The 9,503-nt window shown below is 50.3% G+C and overlaps 1 protein-coding gene across 1 annotated transcript in view; it reads right to left on the bottom strand.

The window, feature by feature from the left end:
* The window catches only part of ARHGAP35 (Rho GTPase activating protein 35), a 61,768-nt gene extending 52,579 nt beyond the window's left edge, over positions 1 to 9,189 (bottom strand). The window contains exon 1 of the mRNA XM_068250077.1: positions 8,894 to 9,189. The gene's annotated coding sequence lies outside the window, so the exon portion shown is untranslated. The remainder of the gene's footprint in view (positions 1 to 8,893) is intronic.
* Positions 9,190 to 9,503: the final 314 nt, after the last annotated feature.

Here is a 9,503-nt window from a genome sequence, read left to right on the forward strand (position 1 = left end):
CCTGCAGACAACTGCAAGCCCCAACGTGTCCAGACATGTCAGCCACATGACGCGCCCACAAGGGTCAGAGCTTATTACTGTACTTATCCAATCAGGGTCTGTAGACCACTACATATCACAGCTATGGAGACTGAGACCACACCCCTATGAATGAAGATGCATAGCAACCAATACCTCCATTTCCAGATCTCTCCTGACCTCGCCTGTCAACAGAACTACTCCTCCATTCTCCCCCACAGGACCACCCCCTATATCCAGGGCTGTAGAGTGGGTACAAAAATTACCCAACTCCTCAGTTTATGAAACCACCGACTCCAGGCACCCAAAATATCTACTGTCGCCATAACTACACTCACCTCCTCTGCCTACAAAGCTACACCCACCTCCTCCTCCTCCAAAGCTACACCTCCTGTCACCAGAGCCACTTCTCCATGCTCTGCCCCCATCACCACCAGCTATACTTTGTCACCAAATCTACACACCTATCACCAGTACGCCTCCTATGTTTTCTACCAATAGAACTGCTCGCGCACCCTCCACCAACTCAACCGCTACCATATCCTCATCAACCTCAACCGCCCCTGCGTCCTCCAACGCCACCTCAAACTCTCCCGTGTCCTACGCCACCTCAGCCGTTACCGCGTCCTACGCCACCTCAACCGTTCCCGCGTCCTACGCCACCTCAACCGCGTCCTACGCCACCTCAACTGCCCCCGCGTCCTATGCCACCTCAACTGTTACCGCGTCCTACGCCACCTCAACCGCTCCCGCGCCCTACGCCACCTCAACCTATCCCGCGTCCTACGCCACCTCAGCCGTTACCGCGTCCTACCACGCCACCTCAACCACTCCTGCGTCCTACATCACCTCAACCGCGTCCTACGCCACCTTAACCTCTCCCGCGTCCTACGCCACCTCAGCCGTTACCGCGTCCTACGCCACCTCAACCGCACCCGCGTCCTACGCCACCTCAACCTCTCCTGCGTCACCTCAACCTCTCCTGCGTCCTACGCCACCTCAGCCGTTACCGCGTCCTACGCCACCTCAACCGCTCCCGCGTCCTACGCCACCTCAAGCGCTCCCGCGTCCTACGCCACCTCAACCGCCCCCGCGTCCTACGCCACCTCAACTGCTCTCGCTTCCTACGCCACCTCAACTGCTCTCGCTTCCTACGCCACCTCAACCGCCCCCGCGTCCTACGCCACCTCAACCGTCCCCGCGTCCTCGCGCCCTACGCCACCTCAACTGCTCCCGCGTCCTCCGCCAACTCAACTGCTCCGCGTCCTCCGCCAACTCAACTGCTCCGCGTCCTCCGCCAACTCAACTGCTCCGCGTCCTCCGCCAACTCAACTGCTCCGCGTCCTCCGCCAACTCAACTGCTCCGCGTCCTCCGCCAACTCAACTGCTCCCGCGTCCTCCGCCAACTCAACTGCTCCCGCGTCCTCCGCCAACTCAACTGCTCCCGCGTCCTCCGCCAACTCAACTGCTCCCGCGTCCTCCGCCAACTCAACTGCTCCCGCGTCCTACACCTCCTCAACTGCGCCCGCGTCCTACACCTCCTCAACTGCGCCCGCGTCCTACACCGCCTCAACCGCGCCCGCGTCCTACGCCACCTCAACTGCTCCTCTCAAGTCTTTAACAACTAAATCTAGCCAGGCCCACTCTATCACCAAATTTACCCTCAGCTCCTCCTCCATTAGATCTATTCTCACCTCTTCCATAACCAGATACCCTTCCACCTCCCGCATATAAAACTTCCTTCATCACCAGATCTCCCCACCATTTTCTCCATCATTAGATCTAATCCAATTTCCTACGATTCTCTCCTCCCTCTTCCATTAATGCTAGCAACACACAATGCAATTTCCTGTCTGATCTACAGGTATCTGCCGATTCTTTCCGGCATATCCTGTTTCCGACCGAACAAGGAATCGATTTTGCAAAGTTATTATTGTAAAATCGATCGGGAACAGTTTGGACATGTAAAAAAACTACAACTTCCTGCCCAACCACCAGTTGATCAGAAATTGCATCGCCAGTTCCCAGCAGAGATTTCCTTCTACCTCCCCATCACCAGATTCCACCCCCCAAATGGCATTCCAGGGGGGAAAATAAAAATCCCAGACGGCACAAGAGTGCATTCCACTTACCGCAACACATCCAACAGACCCATCAGTTTTTTACTGCGGCTAAACAGACATAAAAAGGTCTCTTTGCCACTACAGCAACGCCCACAACCGGTAATAGCAATCTGCCCACCAAGGACATTCAACTGCGGATGACACACTTTTCATATGGGCGAGTGTTATGCCAAGAAATACCCCATCGCATGATATATAAAGCAGTGTTCTCCCCCGGCGCTTTTAGCCGGGTGCTTCACCCGGCTAGTTTTGTTGAGCAACTGACTGTCACTGGCTCTTCTCCTCTGCCGTAAGCAGAATTGTGTAAAGAAGCGCCGGGCCAGCATTCTCTCATCTCGCCCCACCCAGCTACTTTTTCATGCCACCCGGCTGGAAAAAAATTCTGGGGAGAACACTGATAAAGGATCTGTGAGTATATGAGGCTACCAGTCGGAGCCTCAGATTACATACATGATTGCAGACACCTACTGGTACGTTACTGCGTATGCCTAGAAGCCTATAGACCAGGGGTCTCAAAACTCGCAGCCCTAGGGCCATTTGCGGCCCTCGATACAATATTTTGTGGCCCACGCCGGCAAAAGCTTCCTTATAGTTCGCTTCAGTGCTCCCAAGTAATTCGCCACATCCCCGCCACTAAATGAGCGCTGCAGAGACCCCAAATCGCCAGGGGGGGGGGGCAATCCACCGGCATTTCCTGGAAGGGGCAGAGCTTTCAGCTTCAACTCTGCCCCTCCTGACGTCAATCGCTGCACAGATCGCCGCCTCTCCCCGCCCCTCTCTGTGAAGGAAGAGTGAGAGGGGCGGGCAGCGGCGGTGATGCGCCGCGATTGACGTCAGGAGGGGCAGAGCTGAAGCTGAAAGCTCTGCCCCTTCCAGGAAATGCCGGCGGATAGCCCCCCAGGCAATTTGGGGGCTCTGCAGCCCTCGTTTTGCGGTGGGGACACGGCGGATTACTTGTAATGGGAGCACAGAAGCGAACTATAAGGTAAATTATGCAAAATAGTTTGCTTCAGGGGGGGGGGGTTGCTGCTGATTGTGAAATCCCTCATGCGGCCCAGCCTCATCCTGACTTTGCCTCCTGCGGCCCCCAGGTAAATTGAGTTTGAGACCCCTGCTATAGACATTGGTCTTTTTTGCTTTTAATTGATTCCAATTTGCTGGATATTTGTTGATCATCAAAATAAGAAGGAACTTTTTTTTCCTTGTGCACATCAATCATCATTCAACTTGGTACGGTTTTTGATACTCCTATTTATGCACCATCCAGCTTGTGGTTAAAGGGGAACTCCGTGCATGAGTGTAGGTGGATGTTATGAGTGAGAGGCTTACTGAAGCTTGTTGTTACAATGCATCCCAGTTAACTATAGATTGATGACAATTTTGTGGATATTCTGCATATGATTTTCATAAAGCTCAACGCTTTGTTTTCCACTTTACTGGGAACCTGGCTTCACTTTGGAGCGATATCTTTAGCCTCCCTGGCGTTATAAATTCCAGATTTAGTGTCTAAAAGCCGTGCATTTTTTTCACAAACTTTTAGACCCCCCCAAAACAAGTTAAAAACATACCACAGAGATCTGCAGCAGCTCCTGCATATAACTCACTCAGGCACGGGATTACTGCTCTGAGCTGCGGATTTCCGTCCCGAGCCTGACTCGGGATTGCCGCTAAGGAGGCTAGTCTAGATATTTTTCTGTACTCCTCTGCTTTTCCTGTGATAATCATTTGAACTTACAGAAAAGAACAGTCAGTTGGGAAGGGGTGAGAGGATGTCATCCTTTAAAGCGGACCTGAACTTAGAACTTCCTCTCTGCTCTAAAAGATAAGCAAAAGCATAATAACCTTTAAAGAAAAACATTCCTTTGTTACAGCTGATACAAACCCTGCAATAAATCTGGAGTGTTTCTACAGACATGCATAGGGTTAATAATATATATGGCAGCCTCCGTATCCCTCTCGCTTGATGTTCCGTTTAAGCAAACTATCCAAAAGCTTTGAAGAGGAACTGTTTTAGGATACCAACTTTTATGTTAAGTTTCTATACAGACCATCCCCTACTCACAGACAAGTTCCAGTCACGGGAGATGGTTTGTAAGTTGAATTGTTGGTAAAAGGGGTCCTGTGTTATACATGCTGAAATGTGGAGAAAACATTTACTTTCGGACAACTCTGGATTGGTACATATAGCATAAACTATGTTTTAGTTGTTTTCAATGTGCTTTTAAAGTGCTTTAGGCTACTTACACACCAAGACGTTGCGTTTTAGGGGACGTTATGGTCGCATAACGTGCCCCTAACGCAACGCATGGTGGTGTGGGAGAGGACGTTAGAGTGAGCCGCGTTAGGCGGCTCTATCCGCATAAGGTCTCCCAGAGTGGCGCTGATTGGCCGGGGGGGCAAAGGGGTGCGGAGCGAGACACTCCGCATCACGTGGTCCCGCCGGCCAATCAGCGGCCGCCAGTGCAGTGCATATTAAGTAGCCATGTGCGCGGCTACTGTAGCGGCATCTCCCCGCCTCCTCTCCGCCCCCCACTGAGCATGTGCAAACAGTCTAACGCGGCTAAAGCCGTTAGAACGCACAGCATGCTGCACATTCACTACAACGTGCAGCGTTACATGTAACGCAACGTGGGCAGTGAGAACAGCCCACTTGTGTTACACTGCTGTGCGTTGGGGGAGCGTTACAGGCTGCACTAACGTGCGCCTGTAACGTCTTAGTGTGTAAGCAGCCTTAAAGTAAAAATTAACTCTTGCACAAAACAAAAGGAAAACAGAGAGAAATGAACCCTGTGTGGATTTAGAGAGTTTAATCTGTTTAATCCCCCCTCACGTGTCTAATCACAAATTGTAATCTGATCTCTAACCCTGTGTCACACCTTTGGCAGATAAGCCCATTTGAAAGCACGGGCTGTAAACAATATGGCTGCTTTCATGAATCAGGAAGTAGAAGCTGCAGATTTATTTTAGGATTTGTATCAGCTGTACCAAAGGAATGTTTTTTGTTTAAAGGTTATTATGCTGTTGTGTATCTTTTAGAGCAAAGAGGAGTTCTGAGTTCAGGTCCGCTTTAAAGTGACCCCGAGCTAAAGCTCAGGTACAAAATGAGATACTTACCTAAAGAGAGGAAAGCCTCAGGATCCCATTGTGGCTTCCCTCCCTGCTGTGTTATCCCTGTTGCCCCCAGAAGATTAGAGACAAGGCATTATCGCTAATCCTAACGGGGCCGTGTATCTTTCTGCTCCAGCATGGTCGCGCAATAGCCGACCCAGCCCACCCACCCACGCATGCGCAGCAAGCCAGAGCCACGGGCTTGTGAGGCCCCGCATCAGGAAGAAGATCTGCACGGCCGCGACGTGGAGAGGAGCCGTGCTCAACAACAGGGGGCTGTAGATCAGCGAGGGAAGTCTCAGTCAGTGGGATCCTGAGGCTTCCCTCTATGGGTATGTATGCGATTTTCATCCCGAGCTTCGGCTCGGAATCACTTTAACACTTTCCATACCAGCAGTCTCTGGCCCCTTAAAGAGAAACCGTAACCACGGATTGCACTTTATCCCAATCAGTAGGCGATACCCCCTTTCCCACGAGAAATCTTTTCCTTTTTACAAACGGATCATCAGGGGGCTCTGTATGGCTAATATTATGGCGAAACCCCTCCCACAGTGTGATGTCAGGACCATGGTTCTGACATCACTCTGTGGGAGCCTTGCTGCATTGTGGGAAATAACAGCTGTTTACAGCGGTTTCCAACTGCCAGAAAAATGCAAGCAGCATCTCCTTCTACTGACATCACCTGCCAACAGTAAAAATGTCACCATGTGATAAATGTCAGAATATAAATCAGGGAGAGGAAACATTTTACAATGGGCAAGTACTGACTAAATCATTTATACATAATTATTGTAAAAATGAAGCACTTTATCACATTATTTCACTGGAGTTCCTCTTTAAAGAAAACCTGTACTGAAAAAAAGTTCCCCTGGGGGGTACTCACCTCAGTAGGGGGAAGCCTCTGGACCCTATTGAGGCTTCCCCCGTCCTCCCGTGTCCCATGGTGGTCTCGGCAGAAAGCCCCCGGAACGCACAGGCGACAAATCAGACAGCCTGTGCAATATTTACCTTTTCGGGCTCCAGCGGGGGCGCTGTTGCGGCTCTTCTTATGGAGATAGGCGAAAATAGCCGATCTCCGTCGGGTCCGCTCTACTGCGCAGGCGCATGAGACTTGCGCCTGCGCAGTAGAGCGGCCCGACGGAGATCCGCTATTTTCGCCTATCTCTGTACGAAGAGTGGATACTGCGCCTTCGCTGGCGCCAAAAGGTAAATATTTACATCGCCGTCGCTCCGGGAGGATTTTCTCCGCCGCCGTGGGACCGAGGAGGACGGGGGAAGCCTCAATAGTCTTCCCCCACCCGAGGTAAGTACCCCTCAGGGGAGTTTTTTTCATTACAGATTTTCTTTAAGGACCAGACTGTTGGTACCGCAAAACAGGGCTTACTGACTAATCGCCGTGCAGAACCGCAGCTCTCCCATCGCAGCTCTGTGCGCCGGTCAGGAGACAATTTTATTGGCTCCTGACCTGCTCACAGATTTCTGCCATCATACTGACGGGCAGGGCAAGTGGGCTGCAGTGGGGGACGAGCGGCGCGATAGGCGGGAGTGCGCGCCAGTGGTGTTAAAATTTACGCCCTGCCAGAGCCACACAGCCAATAGCAGGACATCGATTTCAACTAGCACAGTCTGAAAATGGTTAAACTATGTATAACCTTTTATACAATACTGTAAGATTTAACAAAAAAAATAAAAAAAAAATTCAACAAACATATTTTGTATAGGAACACAATTTTGTATCTCTGTAATGTAACTTGAGTTGTTTGTAAGTAGGGGACTATACTGTGTATATTATGAAGCCAAACCCTCCCACTGAGGTTTGGCCTAGGCTGTTTATTATGAGGAATTCTACCACTAGAGCATTCTGGGAGTCCAGGTATATCTTGTACTTTAGAACTCTCAAAAATTGAACATTTCGCAGAGATCACCTGCCAGTACTAAAGATACATTTCAGAAGGTAAATCAGGGAGGAAAGATTTTACAATCAGCAAACACTTACTAAATGACTTATAAATGAATATTGTTAAAAAAAAACAAAAAAACCACACAATTATATTGATAGGCTTACCCCTAATTTTGTCTGAAAAAAATCCAGTATAAAAAAAAATATACTGTACCATTTATAAACAGTGCAACATTTATAAGGTATGAACAGATATACACAAGGAATATACAGAGTATGGGAGCATTGGTTGGGAGTGGGATATACTGGGGTGTACAAGCACACACTGTGTTGGGGAGTATTTTGGAGAAGGGGGTACTGGGTGGGATACATGCACATTGTATATTGGGTTGTATACTGTATGGGAGCATTGGTTGGGGATATGGGATATACTGGGGTGTACATTGGAGGGGGTACTGCGGGTGTACAAGCACACTGTATATTGGGAAGTATACTGTATGGGAGCATTGGTTGGGAGTGGGATATATTGGGGTGCATACAGAAGGAGGCACTGGGCGGGGTACATACGCACTATACATTGATGTGTATATTGGATGGGAGCATTAGCAGGGAGTGAGATTTTATATAAAAGGAGAGGGTACTGGCACACTGTATATTGGGGTGTATATTGGAGGAGGGGGTACTAGGTGGGGTACATGCACACTGTATTTTGGGGTGTATATTGGCTGGGAGTGGGATATATTGGGGTATATATAGAAGGACTGTGTGGGGTACATGCACATTGTATATTAGAGTGGGATATATTGGGGGTACAGTGGGGTGAATATTGGAAGAGGGGGTACTGGGTGGGGTGCACTGTACATTGGATGGGAATATTGGGGTGTATATTGGTTGGCTGTGGGATATATTGGGGTGTACAGGTGGGTGTATATTGGAGGAGGGGTTACTGTGTGGGGTACACTGTACATTAGATAGCACTATTGGTAGGGAGTGGAATATATTGGGGTGTATATAGGAGGAGGACAGAGTGGGGTGCACTGTACATTGGATGGGAATATTGGGGTGTATATTGGATGGGAGTGGGATATATTGGGGTGTATATATAAGGAGGAGGACTGGGTGGGGTACATGCACACTGTATATTAGAGTGGGATATATTGGAAGTACAGTGGTGTGTATATTGGAAGAGGGGATACTGGGTGGGGTGCACTGTAAATTGGATGGGAATATTGGGGTGTATATTGGTAGGGAGTGGGATATATTGGGGTGTATATTGGTTGGGAGTGGGATATATTGGGGTGTATATTGGTAGGGAGTGGGATATATTAGGGTGTAGGGAGTGGGATATATTAAGGTGTATATTGGTTGGGAGTGGGATATATTAGGGTGTATATTGGTTGGTAGTAGGATATATTGGGGTGTATATAGGAGGAGGACTGGGTGGGGTACATGCACACTGTATATTAGATGGGACTGTTGGGGTGTATATTGGTAGGGAGTGGGATATATTAGGGTGTATAATATTGGTTGGGAGTGGGATGTATATATAAGGAGGGGGACCGGGTGGGGTACCTGCACACTGTATGTTAGATGAGAGTGGGATATATATTGGGCAGTGTATGCTGGGCGCGCGGCTGGCAGTGGGGCTGTGCAGTGAAGAGGACCTGTCTGCCTCTGGCATCACACGGGGCTCTCTGCACTGAGCCGCGCTGCTTCGCTGTCCCCTCCCCCCGTCCTCTCTCACCCGGGTGTGGTCGGGCAGCTTCTCTGCGGATGCGGGTGGGTCGGGTGTCGGGGAGCCCCAGGCCGCGGTTTCCGGGTGTATCCGGGTGACTCGGGAGTCTCCTCCTGTAATGGCGGCTCCTTCCTTCCGGCGGGCGCGCGGGCGCGGGCACGAGCAGAGGAGAAAGGGCGCCGGGCACGCGCGGGAGCGCCTCCGGAAGTGCCGCCATCTTTACACTCCTGTGTAATTCTAGGAGACGGGCGGTGAGGTCACCGGAAGTGACTGTGTCGCCATGTTACTGCTCCAGGGGCCATCGCGGCTGCCTTCGTATAACTTTATTTGTAACGAACAACGCAGCCCAGAGACAGTCTGACAGATGACTGAATAGGGGGAGGAGCCACAGGCAGCGCTGCCTCATGATATCACCACTGATGACTCTGCCTCTGACTAACCTGCCCCCACTTAGGAGGGGGAGGGGCTACAAGCAGTGCTACCTAATGATATCACTACTAATTAACTAACCCTGCCCCCCCAGCTAGGGGAGTGGGCAGCAGCACATATAAACAGAGTGGGGGTTGGAATTCAGGAAGGAAGGTATTATTTGTACTGGCTTTAGAACGCTCAGTAAACA

The sequence above is a fragment of the Hyperolius riggenbachi genome, chromosome 8 (genome assembly GCF_040937935.1).
Source record: "Hyperolius riggenbachi isolate aHypRig1 chromosome 8, aHypRig1.pri, whole genome shotgun sequence".
NCBI lineage: Eukaryota > Metazoa > Chordata > Amphibia > Anura > Hyperoliidae > Hyperolius > Hyperolius riggenbachi.